This window comes from Rhinopithecus roxellana, chromosome 2 (assembly GCF_007565055.1).
Source record: "Rhinopithecus roxellana isolate Shanxi Qingling chromosome 2, ASM756505v1, whole genome shotgun sequence".
In the NCBI taxonomy this organism is placed as follows: domain Eukaryota; kingdom Metazoa; phylum Chordata; class Mammalia; order Primates; family Cercopithecidae; genus Rhinopithecus; species Rhinopithecus roxellana.
The window spans coordinates 82,295,087-82,322,901 of record NC_044550.1 but is presented as its reverse complement, the minus strand read 5'-3'; the positions used below and the strand labels follow the sequence as shown (position 1 = coordinate 82,322,901).

Sequence of the window (27,815 nt, the reverse complement as noted above, 5' to 3'; positions counted from 1 at the left end):
GCGCTGGAAAGCCTGGGGCGCCCAGGGGAGGGCGGCGACGCGGCATGAAGGGAAAGTTGGGTTCGGGTCTGTTTCGTTTTACCGGGTTAGCGGCGCGCCAGTCCGCGCGGGCGCACGAGTGGCCGGGCGAGCGGGGTCCCGCGGCCCAGGTCTGGCCGGCCGGGCGCTGCGCCGCGCTCCGCTCCCAGGGTCCCTCCCCGAGCCTCGGCCCGGCTTGAGCCGCTCGGCCTCTCCTTTCTCCGCCCGCCCGCCTGCTCTCTCCTGGAGCCTGGATTGATCTGGTCGCGCTGGCGTCAGGGAGTCGGAGCCGCCCAACCTCCACTCCTCCGCTGCCAATACCCGGCGCACTCGCCTGCCCGCCCGCCCGCTCGCTCGCTCACACGCTCACCCGCTCACCCGCTCACCCGCGCGCCGCCGCCGCTGCCGCGCGACCAGGGATCCTCTCCAAATTCCCGGCCCGACCGGCGTGAGCGCAGCGCGGCCGGGGCCGGAGGACGGCGCGGGGGAGCGGCTGGAGCCACCCCCTTCTACCAGCAGCCCCACGCCCCGTTTATTCCTGGAGAAAAAACAGTGTAGCGGCGTTCAGGCTTTCCTAACCCTGCCTTTTTAGTCCCGGTGGAGCGGACTTGGTCCATTATCTGCAAGTGAATTTCGATACTCCATGTTTTTATTTTCTGAAATGTTCATTAATGCTTCCACCGCGCCCACCGAATCGTTCTATAAACGTGGAGTGCATGTTGTCAGTTATCTTTGGAGACGCGCCCTTTTATGTCTAGTTTTCGTTGCCCCTCACGCACTCTCCAATAATTTGCGCACCCCAGAAGTTGTACGTACCCAGAATTGGATAGCCTAGTAACTGCTGCACGTGCTTATACAAACCGTGAGTCAACAGATGCGTTTTATGTCAACTCAGGATCCAGTGATTCGAGTAGGTAACCTTGTTAATAAATAAAATTAATTTATTTTATTATTTATTCAGTCGCCCAGGCTGGAGTGCTATGGCATGATCTCGGCTCACTGCAACCTCTGCCTCCGGGGTTCAAGCAATTCTCCTGCCTCAGTCTCTCGAGTAACTAGGACTACAGATACCAACCACCATGCCCATCTAAGTTTTGTATTTTTAGTAGAGACAGGGTTTCACCATTTTGACCAGGCTGGTCTCGAACTCCTGGCCTCAAGTGATCCGCCCATCTCAGCCTCCCAAAGTCCTGGGATTTCAAGCATGACCCCTTGTACCCAGCCTAGATGGCCTTTCTTAGTGCAGTCCTAGTAGTCTTAAATAACTATTAATATTATTATGTATGCAATAAAATTTGATTTTGCCCATTATGCAAGTTACTTCTTTAAATGATAATAAAAATTTGGATATTCTTTTTAAAAGGACATTGATGAGACCATTGTAAAAGCTAAATATGGCCAGTATATTAATAGCATTATATTAAATTTTTTAAAAATCCTCCCTTGGGTCCTCATTTCACTCAAAGTAAAAGTTCCTATAATGAGCACAAGACTCTACATAATCTTTCCTTCCCCCTCCTTTACCACTCTGACCTGCACTTCTACTCTTCCTCTTGCTCACTTCCCCAAGTCACATTGACATTCCCACTCTTCTGGAACAATCTGGGCACATTCTCACCTCAGTATTTATGTGCTAGCTATTCCCTCCCTTTCTAAGCTCATTTTGTGTTGCTATAATAGAATACCAGATAGAGTTTGGCTATGTGTCCCCACCCAAATCTCATCTTGAATTGTAGCTCCCATAACCTCCATGTGTCATAGAAGGGACCTGGTGGGAGGTAATGGAATCATGAGGGTGGGTTCTTCTCATTCTGTTCTCATGATAGTAAGTCTTGTGAGAATCTGATGGTTTTACAAAGGGCAGTTTCCCTGCACACGCCCTCTTGCCTGCCACCGTGTAAGATGTGCCTTTGCTGCTCTTTCACCTTCTGCCATGATTGTGAGGCTTCCCCAGCCAAGTGAAACTGTGAGTCCATTAAACCTTTTTTTTTTTTTTGGAGACAGAATCTCTGTCACCTAGGCTGGAGTGCAGTGATGCAACCTTGGCTCACTGCAACATCCGCCTCCAAGGTTCAAGCAATTCTCCTGCCTTGGCCTCCCGAGTAGCTAGGAGTACACGCATGCACCACCACACTTGGCTAATCTTTTTTTTGTATTTTTTAGTAGAGACAGGGTTTTGCCATGTTAGCCAGGCTGGTCTCAAACTCCTGAGCTCAGGTGATCCACCTGCCGTGGCCTCCCAAAGTGCTGGGATTACAGGTGTGAGCCACCGTGCCCAGCCCTAAACCACGTTTTCTTTATAAATTACCCAGTCTCGTGTATTTCTTCATAGCAGTATGAAAATGGACTAATGCAACCACCACTAATACAAACTATTGTGTAGTTTATACACAATAGAAGTTAATTTAGCTCATGGCTGTGGGGGCTGGGAAATCCAAAATCAAGAGGCTGCATCTGGTGAGGGCCTTCTTCCTTCATCATAACATAGCAGAAGGCATCACATAGCAAGAGAGAGAACATGAGAGGGAGGGTAGAAAAGGGCCAAACTCATACTTGTATCAGTAATCCACTCCTAAGATACCAAACCGCACTCCTGTAGTGCCATTAATCTATTCATGAGGGCAGATCCCTGTTAAAAGAAAAACTTTTACGCAAATTAAATTTAACAGAGTTTAATTGAGCAAAGAGCAATTTGAGAACTGAGCAGCCCCCAGAACCAGAATCGTTTCAGAGCAACTTTGGGGCTGCCACAGGGTCAGATGATATTTATGGGCAGAGAAGGAAAAGAGACAGAAAATGGAGTGAGGTACAGAAAAAAGCTGGATTGGTTAGAGCTAAATTTTTGCCTTATTTTAACACAGTTTGAACAGTTGGCTGCCTGTGATTGACCAAAACTCTGTGGTTGGTACAAGAGGTGGTTACAATCTGTTTGCATATCCAATTAGGTTACAGTTTGCTGTGTCCAGAGAAACCTTTAGGCTTAACTTAAAATATGTATGGGCCGGGCGTGGTAGCTCACGCCTGTAATCCCAGCACTTTGGGAGGCCAAGGTGGGCGGATCACCTGCGGTCAAGAGTTTGAGACCAGCCTGACCAACATGGAGAAACCCGTCTCTACTAAAAATACAAAATTAGTTGGACGTGGTGGCGCATGCCTGTAATCTCAGCTTCTCAGGAGGCTGAGGCAGGAGAATCAGTTGAATCGGGGAAGTGGAGGCTGCAGTGAGCTGAGATTGCGCCATTTTACTCCAGCCTGGGCAACAAGAGCAAAACTCCATCACAAAAAAAGTATATGTGTATATATATATATATATATATATATGGAGGCAGCTGTAGTCTGAACTTAATTTAATAGCCCTCATGACATCATCACTTCTTAAAGTTCTTACCTCTCAACACTGCTGCATTGGGGATTAAGTTTACAATATATAAACTTTGGGGATGCATGCAAGCCATAGCACTCCCTAGACAGCTCTTCCCACAGATGTCCACATGGCTCACTCCTTCATCTCCCTCAAGTCTTCACTCAAATGTCTCCATATTATTTAGCCAAAAGAGCAGGATTTTTGGTCTACTGTGTTCGTTGCTATAATCTCAGTGCCTAAGCAGTGCCTGGTATTTAATAGGAGCATATTAAATATCTGTTGAATGAATCAATGAGTAAATGAAGCACTGTTCTAGCAGGGGATATGGTGGCAAGCAGAAAAAAATCCCTGCCCTCATCAAGGAAGACAGATAATAAATAAATAAATACATGGCTGGACATGGTGGCTCACACCTGTAATCCCAGCACTTTGGGAGGCCAAGGCAGGTGGATCATGAGGTCAGGAGTTCAAAACCAGCCTGGCCAGCATGGTGAAACGCCGTCTCTACTAAAAAAAAAAAAAAAAAAAAAAAAAGCCGGGCATGGTGGCATGTGTCTGTAGTCCCAGCTACTTGGGAGACTGAGGCAGGAGAATTACTTGAACCTGGGAGGCAGAGGTTGCAGTGAGCTGAGATCGTGCCACTGTACTACAGCCTGGATGATAGAGCGAGACTCCATCTCAAAAAATAAATAATGAAATAAATAAATACACAAATATGCTAGAGAGTGGTACAAGTGATGGAAAAAAACAGGGGAAGAGGGATTGAGAACGGGATAGATGACTATTTCTAAAGGGACAGAGGAAACCTCACTGCAAGAGGTCCTGAAGGAAGGGAAGGAAGCACAGTACATAATCTTGAGGGATGAATTCCCAACCTCCCAAGCAGAAGGAAGAGCAAGTGTAAAGACCTAGAAGCTGAGTCTACTTTACGCATGCACTGAAAAGCCAGGGGGCGGGGTTGGGGGCAGTGCAGTGATGTAGGAAAAGCTAGTGACTGGAGGGAAGGCAGAGTATGTGGACCCAGATGCACACAAGCTGGTGCTTGCTTGCAGAGGTGAGAACACAGGAATGGTCTCTTCTCAACACTCTCATCTTGGTGAAATTGCCAGGGAACCTGCTTCCTGAGAATGGTGGGATTGAAGAGATGCTGGAGGTTGGAAAAGAGAGGAGTGATATCTAACAGTCATCTAGGAGTGTTTGAAAGCAAATGAACTCTGGAAATGTGGTAGGATTGCTACTATTAAGTGTCCATTTGAGGTTAGTGGCCATTAATTAATTACTTTATTTATCTGAGACGGAGTCTTGCTCAGTCACCCAGGCTGGAGTGCAGTGTCACGATCTTGCCTCACTGTCACGATCTCAGCTCACTGCAACCTCTACCTCCCGGGTTCAAGTGATTCTCCTGCCTCAGCCTCCCTAGTAAGTGGGATTACAGGCATGCACCAGCATGCCCAGTTAATTTTTGTATTTTCAGTAGAGACGGGGTTTCACCATGTTGGCCAGTCTGGTCTCAAACTCCTGACCTCAGGTGATCCACCTGCCTCAGCCTCTCAAAGTGCTGGGATTACAGGCATGAGCCACTACGCCCAGTTTAGTGGTCATGAATTTAAAGTAAGACCGGTCAGCATGGCTGTGGGTTTTTCTCCAGCCTCGGTTAACCTAAGGGGACAGAGCTGAGTTTAACTAGGGCTGGGGTTTTGCAGGTGTATGTCATGGAAGGAAAGGGCATCAGACAGCAGAAGGTATAGGCAATGGAGTGACTGTGGGGGTCTGTGATAGGAAGAAGGCGAAAACGTATAGTAATGTGAAATGTTGGAAAGATGATAGGATCCACCGAGTGAAGGTCCCAGTGGGGTCCATGAGTTACTGGAGTTGGGACCCTTTCCCAAAAGCTGGGGAGCAGTCTGGGAATGAGATACTTGAAATTGAAATCATGATGCTGGGGCAGTTTTGAGCAATGCCAAGATGTAAGGGTGTGACCAGAGATAGTGTACGGCTGAGGTAGAGAGGAGGACAGGATCCTTCCAGAAAAGGAGATATTGAGGAACTGAAGGCAAATTAATTATGTTATGTAATCAGTTTATCGGGAAAAAATCAGCTACTAATCACTTAAGAGAAGCTCTTAAAATTGGCTGCAAATTTTATATAAGCAAAATGTAAATCCAAAAACTTGTTTTAAGAGATGATTCTACTCAATAGAAAAATAAATGTAATGATTTATAGTTCAGCTCCCTCAGGGAATTTAAGTGACTCAGTTTTCCTGGAATGAGCCTGCCAAGGATCATTGGTGTGTTATTTTTCATATTAAAAGGAATGCTGGCCCGGCATGGTGGCTCATGTCTGTGATTCCAGCACTTTGGGAGGCCAAGGTGGGGGTCAGGAGTTCGAGACCAGCCTGGGCAACATAGTGAAACCCCATCTCTACAAAATATACAGAAAATTAGCCAGGTGTGGTGGTACACGCCTATAGTCCCAGTTACTCAAGAGGCTAAGGTGGGAGGATGGATTGAGTCTGGAAGGTCAAGTCTGCAGTGAGTTGTGAGGATGCCACTGCACTCCAGCCTGGGCCAAAGAGCAAGACTCTGTCTCTGAAAAATATGTTGTTGTTGTTGTTGTTGGAATCCTTTATTCTCCCATCACACCCTTTGCTCCAAAGAAGTTATAGCTCTCTGTAATTATAAATGTATTTAGTCAAATTGTTGAGTATCCAGTGAGAAAACCCCACTGCTCTTCTAAGTACTATGTGGGTGGGAGCTGTATCTAGTTTGTGTTCCCATCTCCAAGCCCAAAGTTTGCGCAGACCTGTCATGGCAGATCCTCAAATATTTGCTGAAAGAATAAATCTCTAATACAACTGTTGTGGTCAAATACAAATTGGTATTTTTTCTTAATTACAGCATACTTCATAGTAATTGTCCTCATTATTGCCCCCACGTCTGAAATTCAGATCTAATTATAAATTGTAGGAATTAATAAAAAGTTGTCAGCCCTTTTCCTAAGAGTTTTGTAACAGTCTATACATTACAAAGTTCCATGTGAAAATTCTATGGTAAACATTATGATGACAGTAAAACTTTGTATTTCCAGTTTCTTAAATTTGTGGGGTGATATGGTTTGGCTCTGTGTCCACACCCAAATCTCATGTTGAATTGTAATCCCCATGTGTCAGGGGAGTGACCTGGTGGAAGGTGATTGGATCATGGGGGGCAGATTTCCCCCATGCTGTTCTTGTGATAGTGAGTGAGTTCTCATGAGATGTGATAGTTTAAAAGTATAGCACTTCCCCCTCACTCTCTCTCCTGCTCCACAATAATGAGACATGCTTGGTTTCCTCTTCAACTTCCACCATAATTGTAAGTTTCCTGAGGAGTCCTAGGCTTGCTTCCTGTTTAGTCTGCAGAACTGTGAGTCAGTTAAACCTCTTTTCTTCATAAATTATCCAGTCTCAGGTAGTTCTTTATAGCAGTGTGAGAATGGACTAATACAGAAAATTGGTACCAGGAAAGTGGGGAATTACTATAAAGATACCTGAAAATGTGGAAGTGACTTTGGAACTGGGTATTGGGCAGAGGTTGGAACAATTTGGCACACAGAAGACAGGAAGATGTGGGAAAGTTTGGAGCTTCATGGAGACTTATTGAATGATTTTGACCAAAATGCTAATAGTGATATGGATAGTGAAGTCCAGACTGAGTTGATCTCAGATAGAAATGAGAAACTTATTGGGAACTAGAGTAAAGGTCACTCTTGCTATTCTTTAGCCAAGAAACTGATAGCATTGTGCCCTTGCTGTAGAGATCTGTGGAACTTTGAACTTGAGAGAGATGACTTAAGGTATCTGGCAGAAGAAGTTTCTAAGCAGCAAAGCACTCGAGATGTGGTCTGGCTGCTCCTCACAGCATACAGTCATATGTGTTCACAAAGAGATGGTCTGAAATTGGAACTTATATTTAAAAGGGAAACAGAGCATAAAAGTTTAGAAAATTTGCAGCCTGATCATATGGTTGAAAAAGAAAACAGAGCCATTTTCTGGGGACAAATTCAAGCTGGCTGCAGAAATTTGCATAAGTAAAAACCCAAATATTAACAGCCAAGACAGTGGGGAAAACATCTCCAGGGCATGTAAGAGACCTTTGCAGCAGCCCCTCCCATGATAGGCCTGGAGGCCTATGAGGGAAAAAAGGTTTTGTGGGCCATGCCCAGGGCCCTGCTGCTCTATGCAGCTTTGGGACATGATGCCCTGCAACCGAGCCCCTCCAGCTCCAGCCATGTCTAAAAGGGGCCAAGGTACAGCTTGGGCTGTTGCTTCAGAGGGTGCAAGCCCCAAGCTTTGACAGCTTCCATGTGATGTTGGGCCTGCAGGTGCATAGACGACAAGAGCTGAGCTTTGGGAGCCTCTGCCTAGATTTCAGATAATGTACAGAAATGCCTGGATGTCCAGGCAGAAGTGTGCTGCCAAGATGGAGTCCTCATGGAGAGCCTCTACTAGGGCAGTACAGAGGGGAAATGTGGGATTGGAGCCCTCACATAGACTCCCCACTGGGGCACTGCCTAGTAGAGCTGTGAGAAGAGGGCTGTCGTCTTCCAGACCCCAGAATGGTAGATCCACCAACTGCTTGCACTGTGCACCTGGAAAAGCTGCAGGCACTCAATGCCAGCCTGTGAATGCAGCCAAAGGGGGCTGTACACTGCCACAGGGGCATTGGAGTTGCAGAGCCACAGGAGGTGCCAAAGGCCTTGGAAGCCCACCCCTTGCATCAATGTGACCGGGATGTGAGACATGGAGTCAAAGGAAATTATTTTGGAGTTTTAAGATTTAATGACTGCCCTGCTGGGTTTTGAACTTGCATGGGGGCCTATAGCCCCTTTGTTTTGGCCCATTTCTCCCATTTGGAATGGGAGTATTTACACAATTTCTCTATCCCCATTGTATCTTGGAAGTAACTAACTTTTTTTTTATTTTACAGGCTTATAGGCAGAAGGGATTTGCCTTGTCTCAGATGAGACTTTGGACTTGGGGGCTTTTGAGTTAATGCTGGAATGAGTTAAAACTTTGGGGGACTATTGAAAAGGGATAATTGTATTTTGCAATGTGAGAAGGACATGAGATTTGGGAGGACCAGAATGATATGGTTTGGCTCTGTCCCCACCCAAATCTCATGTTGAATTGTAATCCCCACGTCAGGGGAGAGACCTGGTGGGAGGTGATTGAATCATGGGGGCAGATTTCCCCCATGTTGTTCTCATAATAGCAAGTGAGTTCACATGAGATGTGATGGTTTAAAAGTGTAGCATATGTAGGTTCTCTCTCTCCTGCTCTACTATGGTAAGATGTGGCTTGCTTTTCCTTCACCTTCTACCATGATTATAAGTTTCCTGATATCTCTTAGCCATGCTTCCTGTTAAGCCTGCAGAACTGTGAGTCAATTAAACCTCTTTTCTTCATAAATTACCCAGTCTCAAGTAGTTCTTTACAGCAATGTGAGAACAGACTAATACATGGGGCATTCTATACTCTTTGCTTAATGGAATTATTGTCTTGTGCTACATTGTCAGTGAAGTCAGGAAGTATTTGTAGCATTTACACACAGACCTTTGAGGATAATTTATTCTCTCACTCACTTTCCTGCCACGTGAAACTTCAATACTTCAATGTCCTTATTCCCCAAAACATCACAGAGAATATTACTGCTACTGGACTCCTGATGTAGACTGACAGCATTCTCTTCACTTATCTGATCTCTATTAATTCAATCATTTTATATCCATTGTTCAAATGTTGCTCCTAAATTCACCTAACAAAAGCAGAGTAAACAGACAACCCACACAGTGGGAGAAAATATTTGCAAACTATGCCTCCAACAAAGGACAAATATCCAGAATCTATAAGGAACTCAAATCAGCAAACAATAATAATAATTATAATCCCATCAAAAAGTGGGTTAAGTAAATATAAATAGACAATTCTCAAAAGAAGATATGCAAACGACCAACAAACATGAAAAAAATGCTCAACATCATTAATTATCAGGGAAATGCGAATTAAAACCACAATGAGATACCACCTTACTCCTGCAAGAATGACCATAATTTAAAAATCAAAAATAATAGATGTTGGTATGGATGTGGTGAAAGGGAACACTTTTACACTGCTAGTGGGAATGTAAACTAGTACAACTACTATGGAAAACAGTATGGAGATTCCTTAAAGAACTAAAAGTAGAACTACCATTTGATCCAGCAACCCCACTGTTGGGTACCTTCCCAGAGGAAAAGAAGTCATTATGTGAACAAGATATTTGCATATACATGTTTATAGCAGCACAATTTGCGATTGCAAAAATATGGAACCAGCCTAAATGTCCATCAACCAGCAAGTGGATAAAGATAATGTGGGCTGGGTGTAGTGGCTCACCCCTGTAATCCCAGCACTTTGGGAGGCCGAGGTGGTTGGATCACCTGAGGTCAGGAGTTTGAGATCAGCCTGCCCAACATGGAGAAACCCCGTGTCTACTAAAAATACAAAGATTAGCCAAGCATGGTGGCAGCCACCTGTAATCCCAGCTACTCGGGAGGCTGAGGTGGAAGAATTGCTTGAACCCAGGAGGCAGAGGTTGCCCAGTGAGCCGAGATCGCACCACTGCACTGCAGCCGGGGTGACAGAGCAAGACTCCATCTCAAAAAAAAAAAAAAAGTGATATATATATATATATATATACACACACACACACACACATATATAGTAGTATACCATGGTATACTACTCAGCCATAAAAAGGAACAAAATAACACCATTCACAGCAACCTGGATGGAGTTGGAGACCATTATTCTAAGTGAAATAACTTAGGAATGCAAAACCAATTGGTGCATACTCTCACTTGTAAGTGGGAGCTAAGCTATGAGAATGCAAATATGTAAGAACAATACAATGGACTTTGGGGACTTGTTGGGGAAAGGTGGAGGTGGGGGTGAGGGATAAAAGATTACACATTGGGTACGGTGTACACTGCTCAGGTGATGGGTGTCCCAAAATCTCAGAAGTCACCACTAAAGAACTTATCCATGTAATGAAAACCACCTATTCCCCAGAAAGTACTGAAATAAAATTGAAATGAGAGCCTTTTTCAAGTGTTGTTACATATCAAACTTATAATGGCTAGAGTTGACAGAGCACTTACCTGTCACAATACTAAACACCTGAGAGGCATCATCTCTTTCAGTCTCAAATCTCCATACAAGGTAGATGCCATCTTCCTTATCTGTGGATAGTATCAGTGTTTATTGAATAGGGTTTGTGAGAAACAATAATAATAGTGATAATAATAGCTAACACTTATGTTTACTGTTTGCCAGACATTGTTTTGAGCACCTTACATATATGTTATAAACTCCTTTTTTCTTCAGATCAATCCTATGAGATAGATACTATGCTATTTCCATTTTATAGATGAGGAAACTGAAACACCAACATGTTAAGTGACTTGCCAAGGTCACATAGCAAGTATGCTAATGCATCTAAAGTACTTAATGAAGTATCTGGCATATATATGTGTTCAGCAAATGTAGCCAATATTCTTTTCACTGGACATTCATAGTGTTGTACTTAAGTGAAGTATTTTAGGTAGACTCAATTAGTGGATTAGTACCTTTTTTAAAGTTTTAATGATCACATGATTTCCAGAAAAAGTTATTTAACAATTTTGCTTTCAAAAGTTATTTCCCTTCACTAGGCCTTCATCCATTGGCAAGGTTTTCCATGCTGAAAGATTGGCTCTGGCTACGTTTAACACAAAACCTGAATAACAGCAGCTTAAGCAAGATAGGATTTACTTTATCACTTATAGAAAAAGACCAGAAAAAGGAATTTCAGGGACAGTTCAGTAGGGCAGCTCAGGACCATATCTGGCACAAACCAGGGGTTTGAACGTGTGTCAGGTAAATTTTAAAAACCCCCAGTAATCGATTCAGAGGTGTTAGGCCAAGGTCTCTGTGATTCCCTTTGCCTCTCCCTCACTGTTGATTATAAAATGGCCACTGCAGCTCCAGTCACCTCTTTATTCTGGACAGGAAAAATAAACAGGCAAGAAAAAGAGGGATGGACCAAGCCTGAAGCCCCTTTAAGGAAGACACCACTTACCACCATGGGTGATAGGCTGTCATCACTACCAGAACATCTGCCAATGCATCCTTGGTGAGAACTCTCATGTGGCTTTTCCTATTTATAAAGATGGCTAGGAAATATCATTTTTGGTTTTTAATCTAAGCAAACTATTTTTAATCCAGACAACAAAAGGACAAAGTGAGAAAGAAGGTAAAGGATGAATGCAGTGGTGTGCTCCAAATGTCTTGTACTGACTGTGAGAGCTGGTGGTGACATTTTCAGATTTTTTGCAAGCTTATTAAACACATTGCTAGCCTGAAATTGGCCACGGTGGGAGCATTTACATTGCAAAAATTGTCAAACACTGAAAATTAAGGCCCTGCTCCCTTTTGTGGAGAGGCAGTTGCTAAACTTTTACCAGCACACCACTGAATATTGGATAGGTAACTGGGAGTCCCTGCTACTGAAGGCTTTTTTTTTCTGTCTTACTATGTTTTCCACTTATTTCTGACTTTACTGGTTGAGACTTATTAACACATAGGTAAGTAATCTTTTGAAATACTTGGTGTTTTAATAATCCTCCTCTCTTTATTCTATTGAGTTTTATTCTTTCTGCAGAGAATGTACAAGTTGTTTCTTGGTAGTAAGTTAGGAGAGTCATACAATATTGTGAATTTCTGTTCTAGACATTTAAAAAGTTTTATTTTAAAATATTCTGATCTAGAAAGATTCAGATATATTCAGAAATAGCTTCTTAATTTTATATTTGAAGCAATTGTGATACCAAGCTGTTGCTAAGACCATTAGCTTTTCTAACGTATAATTTTACTGAGGTAGAAAAAAATACCTTACAATAATATTTCTTCCCAAATTTAATCCTGAGAAAAGGGTAAAGTGGAATATTGTCCCCTCCTGGTTATAAGGAGGAGTCAATGGCTCTTCACTCTCAAGGACGAGACTTCCTAAATAGGTCTTTTCCCCTTTTCTTTAGAATGTAAACAGGTACTTAAAAGCACAGCATTGACAATGACAAAGAATACTTTCCTTTTGGCTTGAAAGAAGGCAATAAGAAGAAAGATTTTAGGAGCTGAGCTGAAAATTAAGAAGAAAGCCTCAAGGGTTTGTGAGCATGAACCTACTTAAGGGGTCTTGCCTCCAAGACAGTGTTTAGGATGTACAGAAAGAAGCACGGGAAACAAAGGTATGTATCAGTTAGAGTTGCAACATGTACCTTAGATGTTTCTTTGAAAAATCTCGCTTTGTATGACTTCCTTTAGTGTTATCCAACTGTAGTAGCTATGATGAAGAATTTCTTTAATAAAAAAATGATCCGTATTGATTAGTCTGAAAGGCTTGGCTATGCAGCTGAATTATACATATTTGAACACTGTTTATTGAGGGCTTTTAGAGGATGGTCAACAAATGACACCTGCTTGCTTTCCTAAGTATGAAGCCAAATAAAGACCAAAATCAGGCCCAGCACAGTGGCTCATGCCTGTAATTCCAGCGCTTTGGGAGGCTAAGGCGGGAAGATTGCTTCAGCCCAGGAGTTAAGGGCCACAGTGAGCTATCATTGCACCAGGGCACTCCAGCCAAGGTGGCAGACCCTGTCCCCAAAAAATAAAACAAACAAAAATCAGAAATCAGAGAGATAAAAGTCTAAATATGATCTTTATTATCTAAAACGTGGACTGGAAGATTTGGCCTTAGATCTGTGGCCAGATTTGCTTGCTAATGTTTTACCTCTAAATTAAAAAGTCTCGGATACTACCATAGTGGAACAGCCACAGGCTGCAATTTATTTGCAATAACTGTGGATCACAAAAGGTCTCTCTCTCATGAGAAAATGCCCTTCTTCTGGTTTCCCGAAAGATTATTCCACTCTGTATCAGTTTATACCCTTAGTTACCTCATCTTTCAAAAGACAGGCTAATGTTGTGCTTTTCCATTTGAGACAAGGTGATCACTTTTTTCCCCAGCTAACCAAGGGAGGCTCCATTTTGCCTAAATAAGACTTCCTGAAATTGTCCTTGTTTGTTTGTTTTGAGGTCTTACTCTGTCTCCCAAGCTGGAGTGAAGTGGTGCAATGACATCTCACTACAGGCTCGAACTCCTGAGTTTGAGCCCATCCTCTCATTTCAGCCTCCCTAGTAGTTCTAGGTCTGCAGGTGCATGCCACCACAATCAGCTTTTTTTTTTTTTTTTTAATGGATATAGGATCTTCCTGGTCTTGAACTCCTGGCCTCAAACAGTCCTCCAGCCTTGGCTTCCCAGAATGCTGGGTAGAACCCACAGGGATTCAGATGTAGGTGGGCCACCACATCCAACCAAGTTCGTGTTTTCTTCTTAAGGTGCTTAAGCTCAAATTGTATCCGTTTCAAATGGGTTGTATTGTCCCCAAAAGCCACGGCTAAGTTGGAAGGCTTTGTGTAAAATCACAGGAGACAAAATAGTAAGTAAAAACATGGGAACGTTACTATAGAAAGTCCTGATGACAGTTAAAGAACAGTGTTAACTTAGTTGGCTAATGTTTAATGAGTACCTACTGCGTGCTGGGCACAGTTCTAAGCACTGGATGACTGCAGTGAGCAAGAAGCTTCCACTTTAAGTTGGCAATGATATTTTATTTGAGGAGAGCAACAATGAACACTGGAACACAAGATCTAAGCTATAAGTACAATAAAACAGAGTAATGTAACAGAGAATGATGTTAGGGGGTGGACACCTTTATATTTTTCAGCCATACTCTCAATAACCTCAGGAGTCTTCTCTTCAAAAAATGAAGAATTGCACAATTTCTTCACCAGCAACAACCTTTCTTTTCCTGTAGTCTCAACTCTTTCTCTCCATTGACTCCTTCCCCTGAACAGTAAACATCCTAAAAATATACACATATGCACACAACTTATAAATACACAAAACAGAGCCACAAAAATAAAACCCTTCTTGTTCCTAAATATTTATCTAGTTTTATCCATTTTCTTTTTCTCTTCTCATTCACACTTCCAGAAAGAGTAGTTTATGCCCCCACTGTCTTCATTTTTGTGAATCACATTCATCCCATAACCCACTAAAATCCAACTTCTGTCTGCTCCATGCCATTGAAACTATTCTTGCTAAGACAGGGCCATTGCATACTGCTGGGTAGGTTGTATATATACAGTCTTTTCCTGGTTAAAATTTCATTGACCTTTGTATTGCCAAATCTAATAAATACTTTTCTGTCTTTATTCAGTTGCATGGCTCAGATTCATTAAACACTACTAGTCATAAGTCTTCCATTCTCAAAAACCTTGGCTTTGTCAAAGGCTGGAAACAACACAACTGTCCGTTCCTAGAGGTCTAGCTGAATTAACACAATGGAGTACTTTGGAGCTATAACAAAGTGTTAGGACTGTTTTTTATATGCTACAGAGAGTAATTGCCAGGATATATTGTTAAGTGAAAAAAGTTGAGTAGAGAAAAATATGTATTGTATGTTATCATTTATTTTTAAAAGGTGAGGGATATGAACATATACATATTTGATCATAAAAAAATAATGGAAGGATAAACAAAAAAATATTTTACAGTTACATAGAGGGCAGAGGGGAAAAAAGGTAGAGAAAACAGGATGGAAGCTGATGTCTCTGAATATACCATGTTTTGTGGATTTGACTTTGAACCCTGGAAATATTTTACCTACTTATAAAATGAAAGTCATTTTGTAAAAGAATCTAAATAGAAACTAAAATAGAAATAAAACTAAAATAAATAGAAACTAAAATAAAAAAACAAATCAACCTGTTAATCAAGCTTGTGATACAGAAAGGAATTATTTCAAATGACTTAAAAAATGCAGGCAGATCACGCGGTCAGGAGATCGAGACCATCCTGGTTAACACAGTGAAACCCCGTTTCTACTAAAAACAAAAATAAATCAGTTGGGTGTGGTAGCGTGCACCTGTAGTCGCAGCTACTCAGGAGGCTGAAGCAGGAGAATCGCTTGAACCCAGGAGGCAGAGGTTACAGTGAGCTGAGATTGCACCACTGCCCTCCAGCCTGGCAAGAGTGAGACTCCATCTCAAAAAAAAAAAAAAAAAAAAGGCCAGGCACGATGGCTCACGCCTGTAATCCCAGCACTTTGGGAGGCTGAGGTAGGTGGATCACGAGGTCAGGAGTTCAAGACCAGCCTGGTCAAGATGGTGAAACCCCGTCTCTACTAAAAATGCAAAAAATTAGCCAGGTGTGGTGGCACGTGCCTGTAATCCCAGCCACTCCAGAGGCTGAGACAGAGAATTGCTTAAACCTGGAGGGGCGGAGGTTGCAGTGAGCCGAGATTGTGCCACTGTACTCCAGACTGGGTGACAGAGCGAGACTACATCTCAAAAAAAAAAAAAAAAAGCCACAATCTGTAAATCCTTGGTGGAATATAATTGAAGGGCAAAAATAACTAAAAAAGAAAAGAAAACTTTCAGTAGTCATATCATTATTAATAATATTTGGCATTTTACATTTGAAATTATCATAAAGATATACAGTGATGCAACACATAGTGATGTTTTGGTCAATGATGGACTGCCTGTATGATGGTGGTTCCACATAAGATTAGAATGTAGCTGAGGAATTCCTGTCACCTAGTGACATTGCCATCATAATGTCATAGCATGATTCATTACTCCTGTTTGTGGTGATGCTGGTGTTAACAAACTGGCTCTACTGCCAGTTACATAAAAGTATAGCACATACAATTATGTACAGTACATAATACTTGATAATAAATGACTATGTCACTGGTTTATATGTTTACTAACTATATTTTGTAACATTATTTTAGAGTGTAGTTCTTCTACTTATTAAAGTTAACTGTAAAGCAATCTCAGGCAGGTCCTTCAGGAGGTATTCCAGAAGAAGGTATTGTTATCATAGGAGGTGACAGCTCCATGCATGTCATCTCAGAAGATTTTCCAGTGGGGCAAGATGTGACAGTGGGAAGCAGTGATATTGATCCTTATCCTGTACAAGCCTAGGTGGATGTGTGTGTCTGTGTCTTAGTTTTTAACAACAAAAAAATTCAAAAGCAAAAAGAAAAATATTTAAAAATTTAAAAATAGAAAACTTTATGGAATACTAACAATAGAAAGAAAATATTTTTGTACAATTGTACAATGTGCTTGTATTTTAAGCTAAGTGATTATGAAATAACTCAAAAGTTAAAAAATTTAAAAGTTTATAAAATCTAAAAGTTATAGTAAGTTAAGGTTAATTTATTATTGAAGATAGCCTTTATTATCTAAATTCAGTGTAGCCTAAGTGTGCAGTGTTTATAAGTCTACAGTAGTGTATAGTAATGTCCTAGGCCTTCACATTCACCCATCACTTACTCTCTGACTCACACAGAGCAATTTCCAGTCCTACAAGCTCTATTCATGGTAAATGCCCCATACAAGTGTACCATTTAAAAATCTTTCCTATTTTATTTTATTTTTCATCTGAATGAAGATAATAAAGTACTTTTACTGCAGGTTTGTTGCATTTAAATGACACAATGTAAGGGGTAAAAAGTGTACAACACATAAAACCCCAGCATCAAACAAACAAGCGAAACAAAACACCAGCATCACTCATTTCCTCTAAATTCACAGTACAAAAGCAAATTATGGAAATGATGCGAGAGGGAACCAACAATGGCATGTTTTCTTCTTTCTTAAGGAAAGTCATAGCAGTTATTAATATTTATTCCCCTGTGAAGTACGTTGTTCTAATTTCCATTATTCCAAGGGGAAGTTCTGTCCTTGAGGACACCCAAAATTATGCTATTACACGGCTACATCAGCAGCATCCTGGGCACTGGGAGAAAAAGCCAAGCAGCTCATTCTCTCTACAAAGTTGTTGCTCCATAAATAGTGTAATGATAGGATCATTTCACCATTACCAAGGCTCCTATCAGGGTCCCTACATGCCTTGACCAGTGAGGTCCTAAGGTCAGTAGAGTCACAAGTGAGCAGGCCACGGGTACTTCTAAGTAGGAAAGCATGACAGCGTGAGAGAAGTCCACTCAGGTCTGCTGATTCAGCTATCAATAAAGGCTAAGAACATTCAGACTTATAAACTCCTTGAATGCCACCCCTCATTCTCTGTGGTTCTCTCAATTCAAGGTAGCAATATGTCATCTCTGAAGTTGCTCCTGAAAATAGAGGGCAGGTGATGGCTAGGCATGGTGGCTCACGCCTGTAATCCCAGCACTTTGGGAGGCCGAGGTGGGTGGATCACTTGAGGTCAGGAGTTCGAGACCAGCCTGGCCAACATGGCGAAATCCCATCTCTACTAAAAATATAAAAATTAGCCTGGTGTGGTGGCTTGCCCCTGTAATCCCAACTACTTGGGAGGCTGAGACATGAGAATTGCTTGAACCTGGAAGGCAGAGGTTGCAGTAAGCCAAGATCATGCCACTGCACTCCAGCCTGAGTGACAGAGCGAGATCATGATCCACAACAAGGCTAAGTGAATGTGTATAAAGTGTAAAGCAGCAGCTCTCTACCTCTCATGGGCATTAGAAATACCTGTGTATGTTTCTTTTTTTTTTTTTTTTTGTTGAGACGGAGTCTTGCTCTGTCGCCCAGGCTGGAGTGCAGTGGCCGGATCTCAGCTCACTGCAAGCTCCGCCTCCCGGGTTTACGCCATTCTCCTGCCTCAGCCTCCTGAGTAGCTGGGACTACAGGCGCCCGCCACCTCGCCCGGCTAGATTTTTGTCTTTTTAGTAGAGACGGGGTTTCACCATGTTAGCCAGGATGGTCTCGAACTCCTGACCTCGTGATCCACCCGTCTCGGCCTCCCAAAGTGCTGGGATTACAGGCTTGAGCCACCGCGCCCGGCCATACCTGTGTATGTTTCTAAACATATGAGGGCTTGGACTTCACTCCTTAACCTCCAAAGGTGGAGCTCCAGGGAGATAGGTCTTGCCAAAGTTGAGTTGGCAATTCTGATGTGTGCCACAAAGAACTAACTATTGGTACAATGTTTCTGCCAGGCCTTGATTTCTGCCAAGATTGAACAATCTTTATTTTTGTGTAACTAGAGATGATTTATCAATGGTGCATTTTACAAGATCACCACGTTAAGAATTCCTTCGTTTGACTAACCTGGCTTCAGATTACCCACCAACAGGTGTGCATAAAATGTCAATTCACTTCATAACCAAAGTTAGAATTTTATTTTATTTTATTTTATTTTATTTTATTTTATTTATTATTATACTTTCAGTTCTAGGGTACATGTGCACAACGTGCAGGTTTGTTACATAGGTATACATGTGCCATGTTGGTGTGCTGCACCCATTAACGCGTCATTTACATTAGGTATATCTCCTAATGCTATCTCTCCCCGCTAACCCTACCCCACGACACACCCCAGTGTGTGATGTTCCCTACCCTGTGTCCAAGTGTTCTCATTGTTCAATTCCCACCTATGAGTGAGAACATGCAGTGTATGGTTTCCCTCCTTGCGATAGTTTGCTCACAGTGATGGTTTCCAGCTTCATCCATGTCCCTGCAAAGGATATGAACTCATCCTTTTTTATGGCTACATAGTATTCCATGGTGTATATGTGCCACATTTTCTTAATCCAGTCTATCATTGATGGACATTTGGGTTGGTTCCAAGTTTTTGCTATTGTGAATAGTACCGCAGTAAACATACGTGTGCATGTCTTTATAGCAGCATGATTTATAATCCTTTGGGTATATACCCTGTAATGGGATGGCTGGGTCAAATGGTATTTCTAGTTCTAGATCCTTGAGGAATCACCACACTGTCTTCCACAATAGTTGAACTAGTTTACAGTCCCACCAACAGTGTAAAAGCATTCCTATTTCTCCACATCCTCTCCAGCACCTGTTGTTTCCTGACTTTTTAATGATTGCCATTCTAACTGGTGTGAGATGCTATCTCATTGTGGTTTTGATTTGCATTTCTCTGATGGCCAGTGATGACTGTTTTTTCATGTGTCTGTTGGCTCCATAACTGTCTTCTTTTGAGAAGTGTCTGTTCATATCCTTTTCCCACTTTTTGAAGGGGTTGTTTGAATTTTTTCTTGTAAATTTGTTTGAGTTCTTTGTAGATTCTGGATATTAGCCCTTTGTCAGATGTGTAGATTGTAAAAGTTTTCTGCGGTTCTGTCTGTTGCCTGTTCATTCTGATGGCGGTTTCTTTTGCTGTGCAGAAACTCTTTAGTTCAATTAGATCCTATTTGTCTACTTTGGCTTTTGTTGCCATTGCTTTTGGTGTTTTAGTCATGAAGTCCTTGGCCATGCCTGTGTCCTGAATGGTATTGCCTAGGTTTTCTTCTAGGGTTTTTATGGTTTTAGGTCTAACATTTGAGTCTTTAATCCATCTTGAATGAATTTTTGTATTAGGTGTAAGGAAGGGATCCAGTTTCAACTTTCTATATATGCCTAGCCAGTTTTCCCAGTACCATTTATTAAATAGGGAATCCTTTCCCCAGTTCTTGTTTTTGTCAGGTTTGTCAAAGGTCAGATGGTTGTAGATGTGTGGTATTATTTCTGAGGGCTCTGTTCTGTTCCATTGGTCTATATCTCTGTTTTGGTACCCAGTACCATGCTGTTTTGGTTACTGTCACCTTATAGTATAGTTTGAAGTCAAGTAGCGTGATTCCTCCAGCTTTGTTCTTTTGGCTTAGGATTGTCTTTGCAATGCGGGCTCTTTTTTGGTTCCATATGAACTTTAAAGTAGTTTTTTCCAATTCTGTGAAGAAAGTCATTGTTAACTTGATGGGGATGGCATTGAATCTATAAATTACCTTGGGCAGTATGACCATTTCCACAATATTAATTCTTCCTATCCATGAGCATGAAATGTTCTTCCATTTGTTTGTGTCCTTTTATTTCTTTGGGCAGTGGTTTGTAGTTCTCCTTGAAGAGGTCCTTCCCATCCCTTGTAAGTTGGATTCCTAGGTATTTTATGCTCTTTGAAGCAATTGTGAATGGGAGTTCACTCATAATTTGGCTCTCTGTTTGTCTTTTATTGGTGTATAGGAATGCTTGTGATTTTTGCACGTTGATTTTGTATCCTGAGACTTTGCTGAAGTTGCTTATCAGCTTAAGGAGATTTTGGGCTGAGATGATGGGGTTTTCTAAATATACAATCATGTCATCTGCAAACAGGGACAATTTAACTTCCTCTTTTCCTAACGGAATACCCTTTATTTCTTTCTCCTGCCTGATATCCTAGCCAGAACTTCCAACACTGTGTTGAATAGGAGTGGTGCAAGAGGGCATCCCTGTCTTGTGCCAGTTTTCTCCCATTCAGTATGATATTGGCTGTGGCTTTGTCATAAATAACTCTTATTATTTTGAGATACGTCCCATCAATACCTAGCTTATTGAGAGTTTTTAGCATGAAGGGCTGTTGAATTTTGTTGAAGGCCTTTTCTGCATCTATTGAGATAATGATGTGGTTTTTGTCATTGTTTCTGTTTATTTAATGGATTATGTTTATTGATTTGCCTATGTTGAACCAGCTTTGCATCCCAGGGATGAAGCCGACTTGATCATGATGGATAAGCTTTTCGATGTGCTGCTGGATTCAGTTTGCCAGTATTTTATTGAGGATTTTCACATTAATGTTCATCAGGGATATTGGTCTAAAATTCTCTTTTTTTGTTGTGCCTCTGCCAGGTTTTGGTATCAGGATGATGCTGGCCTCATCAAATGAGTTAGGGAGGATTCCCTCTTTTTCTATTCATTGGAATAGTTTCAGAAGGATTGGTACCAGCTCCTCTTTGTACCTCTGATAGAATTCGCTGTGAATTCGTCTGGTCCTGGATTTTTTTTGGTTGGTAGGCTATTAATTATTGCCTCAATTTCAGAGCCTCTTATTGATCTATTCAGAGATTCAGCTTCTTCCTAGTTTAGTCTTGGGAGGGTGTATGTATCCAGGAATGTATCCATTTCTTCCATATTTTCTAGTTTATTTGCGTAAAGGTGTTTATAGTATTCACTGATGGTAGTTTGTATTTCTGTGGGATTGGTGGTGATATCCCCTTTATCATTTTTATTGCCTCTATTTGATTCTTCTCTCTTTTCTTCTTTATTAGTCTTGCTAGCAGTCTATTAATTTTGTTGATCATTTCAAAAAACCAGCTCCTGCATTCATTGATTTTTTGAAGGTTTATTGCGTCTCTGTCTCCTTCAGTTCTGCTCTGATCTTAGTTATTTTTTGCCTTCTGCTAGCTTTTGAATTAGTTTGCTCTTGCTTCTCTAGTTCTTTTAATTGTGATGTTAGGGTGTCGACTTTAGGTGTTTCCTGCTTTCTCTTGTGGGCATTTAGTGCTATAAATTTCCCTCTGCACACTACTTTAAATGTGTCCCAGAGATTCTGGTACATTGTGTCTTTGTTCTCATTAGTTTCGAAGAACATCTTTATTTCTGCCTTCATTTTGTTATTTACCCAGTAATCATTCAGGAGCAAGTTGTTCAGTTTCCATGTAGTTGTGCGGATTTGATTCTGTTTATATGATGGATTACATTTATTGATTTGCATATGTTGAAGCAGCCTTGCATCCCAGGGATGAAGCCAACTTGATAGTGGTGGATTAGCTTTTTGAGGTGCTGCTGGATTCGGTTTGCCACTATTTTTATTGAGGATTTTTGCATCGATGTTCATCAGGGATATTGGTGTAAAATTCTCTTTTTTGTGTGTGACTCTGCCAGGTTTTGGTATCAGGATGATGCTGGCCTCATCAAATGAGTTAGGGAGGATTTCCTCTTTTTCTATTGATTGGAATAGTTTCAGAAGGAATGGTACCAGTTCCTCTTTGTACCTCTGGTAGAATTCGGCTGTGAATCCTTCTGGTCCTGGACTTTTTTTGGTTGGTAGGCTATTAATTATTGCCTCAATTTCAGAGCCTGTTATTGGTCTATTCAGGGATTCAACGTCTTCCTGGTTTAGTCTTGTGAGGGTGTATATGTCCAGGAATTTATCCATTTCTTCTAGATTTTCTAGTTTATTTGCATAGAGGTGTTTATAGTATTCTCTGATGGTAGTTTGTATTTCTGCTGGAATCAGTGGTGATATCCCCTTTATCATTTTTATTGCGTCTATTTGATTCTTCTCTCTTTTCTTCTTTACTAGTCTTGCTAGTGGTCCATCAATTTTGTTGATTTTTCCAAAAAAAACAGCTCCTGGATTCATTGATGTTTTGAAGGGTTTTTTTGTGTCTCTATTTCCTTCATTTCTGCTCTGATCTTAGTTATTTCTTGTCTTCTGCTAGCTTTTGAATGTGTTTGCTCTTGCTTCTCTAGTTCTTTTTATTGTGATGTTAGGGTGTCAATTTTAGATCTTTCCTGCTTTCTCTTGTGGGCATTTAGTGCTATAAATTTCCCTCTACACACTGCTTTAAATGTGTCCCAGAGAGTCTGGCACATTATGTCTTTGTTCTCATTGGTTTCAAAGAACATCTTTATTTCTGCCTTCATTTCGTTATGCACCCAGTAGTCACTCAGGAGCAGTATGTTCAGTTTCCATGTAGTTGTGTGGTTTTGCATGAGTTTCTTAATCTGGAGTTCTAGTTTGATTGCACTGTGGTCTGAGAGACAGTTTGTTATAATTTCTGTTCTTTTACATTTGCTGAGCAGTGCTTTACTTCCAATCATGTGGTCAATTTTGGAATAAGTGTGATGTGGTGCTGAGAAGAATGTATATTCTGTTGATTTGGGGTGGAGAGTTCTATAGATGTCTATTAGGTCCGCTTGGTGCAGAGTTGAATTCAAGTCTTGGATATCCTTGTTAAGTTTCTGTCTCGTTGATCTGTCTAATGTTGACAGTGGGGTGTTAAAGTCTCCCATTATTATTGTGTGGGAGTCTAAGTCTCTTTGTAGGTCTCTAAGGACTTGCTTTGTGAATCTGGGTGCTCCTGTATTGGGTACATATGTATTTAGGCTAGTTAGCTCTTCTTGTTGAATTGATCCCTTTACCGTTATGTAATGGCCTTCTTTGTCTCTTTTAATCTTTGTTGGTTTAAAGTCTGTTTTATTAGAGACTAGGATTGTGACCCCTCTTTTTTTTTTTTGTTTTTTGTTTTCCATTTGCTTGGTAGATCTTCCTGCATCCCTTTATTTTGAGCCTATGTGTTTCTTTGCACATGAGATGCATCTACTGAATACAACAGACGGATGGATCTTGACTCTTGATCCAATTTGCCAGTCTGTGTCTTTTAATTGGAGCATTTAGCCCATTTGCATTTAAGGTTAATATTGTTATGTGTGAATTTGATCCTGTCATTATGATGTTTCCTGGTTATTTTGCCTGTTAATTGATGCAGTTTCTTCCTAGCATCGATGGTCTTTACAATTTGGCATGTTTTTGCAATGACTGGTACCGGTTTTTCCTTTCCATGTTTAGTGCTTCCTTCAGGAGCTCTTGTAAGGCAGACCTGGTGGTGACAAAGTCTCTCAGCATTTGCTTGTCTGTAAAGGATTTTATTTCTCCTTCACTTATGAAGCTTAGTTTGGCTGGATATGAAATTCTAGGTTGAAAATTCTTTTCTTTAAGAATGTTGAATATTGGCCCCTACTCTCTTCTGGCTGGTAGAGTTTCTGCTGAGAGATCCACTGTTAGTCTGATGGGCTTCCCTTTGTGGATAACCCGACCTTTCTCTCTGGCTGCCCTTAACATTTTTTCCTTCATTTCATCTTTGGTGAATCTGACAATTATGTGTCTTGGGGTTGCTCTTCTCAAGAAGTATCTTTGTGGCATTGTTAGTATTTCCTGAATTTGAATGTTGGCCTGCCTTGCTAGGTTGGGGAAGTTCTCCAGTAATATCCTGAAGAGTGTTTTCCAAGTTGGTTCCATTCTCCCCATCTCTTTCAGGTACACCAATCAGACGTAGATTTTCACATAGTCCCATATTTCTTGGAGGCTTTGTTCATTTCTTTTTACTCTTTTTTTTCTCTAAACTTCTCTTCTCACTTCATTTCATTCATTTGGTCTTCAATCACTGATACCCTTTCTTCCACTTAATCAAATTGGCTACTGAAGCTTGTGCATTTGTCACGTAGTTCTTGTGCCATGGTTTTCAGCTCCATCAGGTCATTTAATGTCTTCTTTATGCTATGTATTCTAGTTAGCCATTTGTCTAATCTTTTTTCAAGGTTTTTAGCTTCTTTGTGATGGTTTCGAACATCCTCCTTTAGCTCAGAGAAGTTTGTTACTACCGATCATCTGAAGCCTACTTCTGTCAACTCATCAAAGTCATTCTCCATCCAGCTTTGTTTCATTGCTCGTGAGGAGCTGCATTCCTTTGAAGGAGAAGAGGCACTCTGATTTTTGAAATTTCAGCTTTTCTGCTCTGGTTCTCCCCATCTTTGTGGTTTCATCTACCTTTGGTCTTTGATGATGGTGACGTACAGATGGGGTTTTGGTGTGGATGTCCTTTCTGTTTGTTAGTTTTCCTTCTAACAGTCAGGACCCTCTGCTGCAGGTCTGTTGGAGTTTGCTGGAGGTCCACTCCACACCCTTTTTGCCTGGGTATCACCAGCGGGGGCTGCAGAACAGCAAATATTGCAGAACAGCAAATGTTGCTGCCTGATCTTTCCGCTGGAAGCTTCATCTCAGAGGGGCATCTGGCTGTATGTATGAGGTGTCAGTCGGCCCCTACTGGGGAGATGTCTCCCAGTTAGGCTACTCGTGGGTAAGGGACCCACTTGAGGAGGCAGACTGTCTGTTCTCAGATCTCAAACTCCATGCCTGGAGAACCACTACTCTCTTCAAAGCTGTCAGACAGGGACATTTAAGTCTGCAGAAGTTTCTGCTGCCTTTTGTTCAGCTACGCCCTGCCCCTAGAGGTGGAGTCTACAGAGGCAGGCAGGCCTCCTTGGGGTGTGGTGGGCTCCATCCAGTTTGAGTTTCCTGGCTGCTTTTTTTACCTACTCAAACCTCAGCAATGGCGGACACTCCTCCCCCAGCCTCACTGCCACCTTGCAGTTTGATCTCAGACTGCTGTGCTAGCAGTGAGCAAGGCTCCGTGGGTGTGGGACCCTCTGAGCCAGGCGCAGGACAGAATCTCCCGGTGTGCCCTTTGCTAAGACCATTGGAAAAGCGCAGTATTAGGGTGGGAGTGTTCCAGTTTTCCAGGTACCATCTGTCATAGCTTCCCTTGGCTAGAAAAGGGAATTCCCTGACCTCTTGTGCTTCCCGGGTGAGGCGATGCCCCACCCTCCTTCGGCTCACACTCTGTGGGCTGCACCTACTGTCCAACAAGCCCCAGTGAGATGAACCCGGTACCTCAGTTGGAAATGCAGAAATCATCCATCTTCTGCATTGCTCATGCTGGGAGCTGTAGATTGGAGCTGTTCCTATTCAGCCATCTTGAAACCCAAAAATCTCTTAGTTAGAATTTTAAATGAACTTTTGCTCTTCACACTTTGCTTCTTTTATGTGGTAGAGCTAGGATGTACTTTTTGACTGCTTATTTATAGTTAGTTTCACAGAAAATTCTTCTGGTTTTAGTGTGCTGCCAATCTCTTGTTTGAAAGATAAAGAGATTTATATATACATATATATTTTTTAAAAGACCAAACAGCCTGAGTGTGGTGCTCATGCCTATAATCCCAGCACTTTGGGAGGTTGAGGTGGGTGGATCACCTGAGGTCAGGAGTTCAAGACCAGCCTGGCCAACACGGTGAAAACCCATCTCTACTAAAAATACAAAAAATTAGCCAGGCATGGTGGCGCATGCCTGTAGTCCCAGCTACTCAGGGGGCTGAGGCACGAGAATTGCTTGAACCTGGGAGGTGGAGGTTGCAGTGAGCCAAGATTGTGCCACTGTACTCCAGCCTGGGTGACAGAGTGAAACTCTGTCTGAAAAAAAAAAAAAAAAAATACAGAAAACATTCATCTTAGCACCTTCTGGTAAAAATTAAAAAAAGAAAAGATGCTGATTTTACCTTACCACTGATTTTTACTAAACTTATAAGCTTTAGTTTAAGCAACAGGATCACAATTTCTTTTTCCTGTCACTAACACCCAGATTGTTGCAAATACTCAAAAAGGAAGTGCAAAGCATCATGCTGGAGGATTTCTATGCCTTAGCTTCTGCAGTATTTCTCTACAAAGGGGCCAGGATGACCCTAGCATTCCTGTCTTCATTCTCAGAGCTATACAAATTATGCTTTTTCAATGCATTCTTGAACAAGATCTGGTAGCAAGTAGTGAACGCTCTGCCCCTTCTAAGGGCTCTCCAGATTTTTGTGGATGAGCTATCATTAGTGATCCATTCATTCACCACATTAATGTTGCTCTGGTGTTTCCATAGCACATTAGAGTCATGGATGAATTTCTGAGCATCATTTCCAGCCCAAGTAATACATATGAGCCCATTGTCGACCACAATTTGGGTGATGTCTTCACTTTTCCACAAATTAGGAACACCAAAGCACTCCAGTAAATCTGGCCCACACAGCAGCTTGACCTTTGGTGCACCTTTTGATTTTGGCTCTAGGGACTATTTTTCTTTTTACTAGAATCTTGTCTTTGTTCAGTTCATTCTCCTCTTCCATCCAGCCTTTCTGGCGTAGGTGAGTTCTGCTGGTGATCACAGTTACTAGCCTCCAGTTTCTCCTAATGGTGTTTTAGTACCATAACAGCCTCTTTTCACTTTTTCTGAAGACTTTCCCATGTATCAACTTCCACTCGTTTGGAATTCTTGGTGGCAAGTTCGGCTATGACGACCCGGTGATGGGCAGGAATGAGTCCTTTCTTCTTATAAGCATCACCAACAGGAAATATCATGCCTTTGACAATTCTATATCTTCGTGTTCCATTCATATAGTCCTTGGCCAGCTCAGACAACCTGAGGTGCCTGTTGGTGATAGGACTGATGGAGCTACAGCTAGGAGAACCACTTCAGTCTTCTCCGAATTTTCCATGGTTAGAACTTGAAGTTGTTGATGTAAATGGAAAACTGTGATGCCTCGCTTGTTGTTTTTACAAAGGAAATTCTTTGAATCTGAAGTGTCTTGCAAGGTAGACTATTGGAACCATTCCAATTAGTGTGTCAACAGTCTTCTCTAAGGTGAGCTAGAAAAATGGTTTTATATCCAAATTGTAACTTGCACCCTCACTGTCCACTGGCCTGAGTGCTCCTGGAGACAACCCATGTCCAGGATGCCAGTGAGGGAAATACTTTTCCTATTGTATTTTTACTGGACCTTTTCCAGTATTCAGTACAGTAACATGCTGTATAGATTTATAGCCTAGGAACAATAGGCTACAGCATATAGCCTAGGTGTGTAGTAGGCTATACCATCTGGGTTTGTGTAAGTACAATCTATGAT

At 41.7% G+C, this 27,815-nt stretch overlaps 1 protein-coding gene and 1 pseudogene across 1 annotated transcript in view; both read right to left on the bottom strand.

Moving 5' to 3' along the window:
* The window catches only part of SMAD1 (SMAD family member 1), a 76,832-nt gene extending 76,432 nt beyond the window's left edge, over nucleotides 1-400 (bottom strand). The window contains exon 1 of the mRNA XM_010361280.1: nucleotides 83-400. The gene's annotated coding sequence lies outside the window, so the exon portion shown is untranslated. The remainder of the gene's footprint in view (nucleotides 1-82) is intronic.
* Nucleotides 385-27,407, bottom strand: LOC104660940 (annotated as a pseudogene).
* Nucleotides 27,408-27,815: the final 408 nt, after the last annotated feature.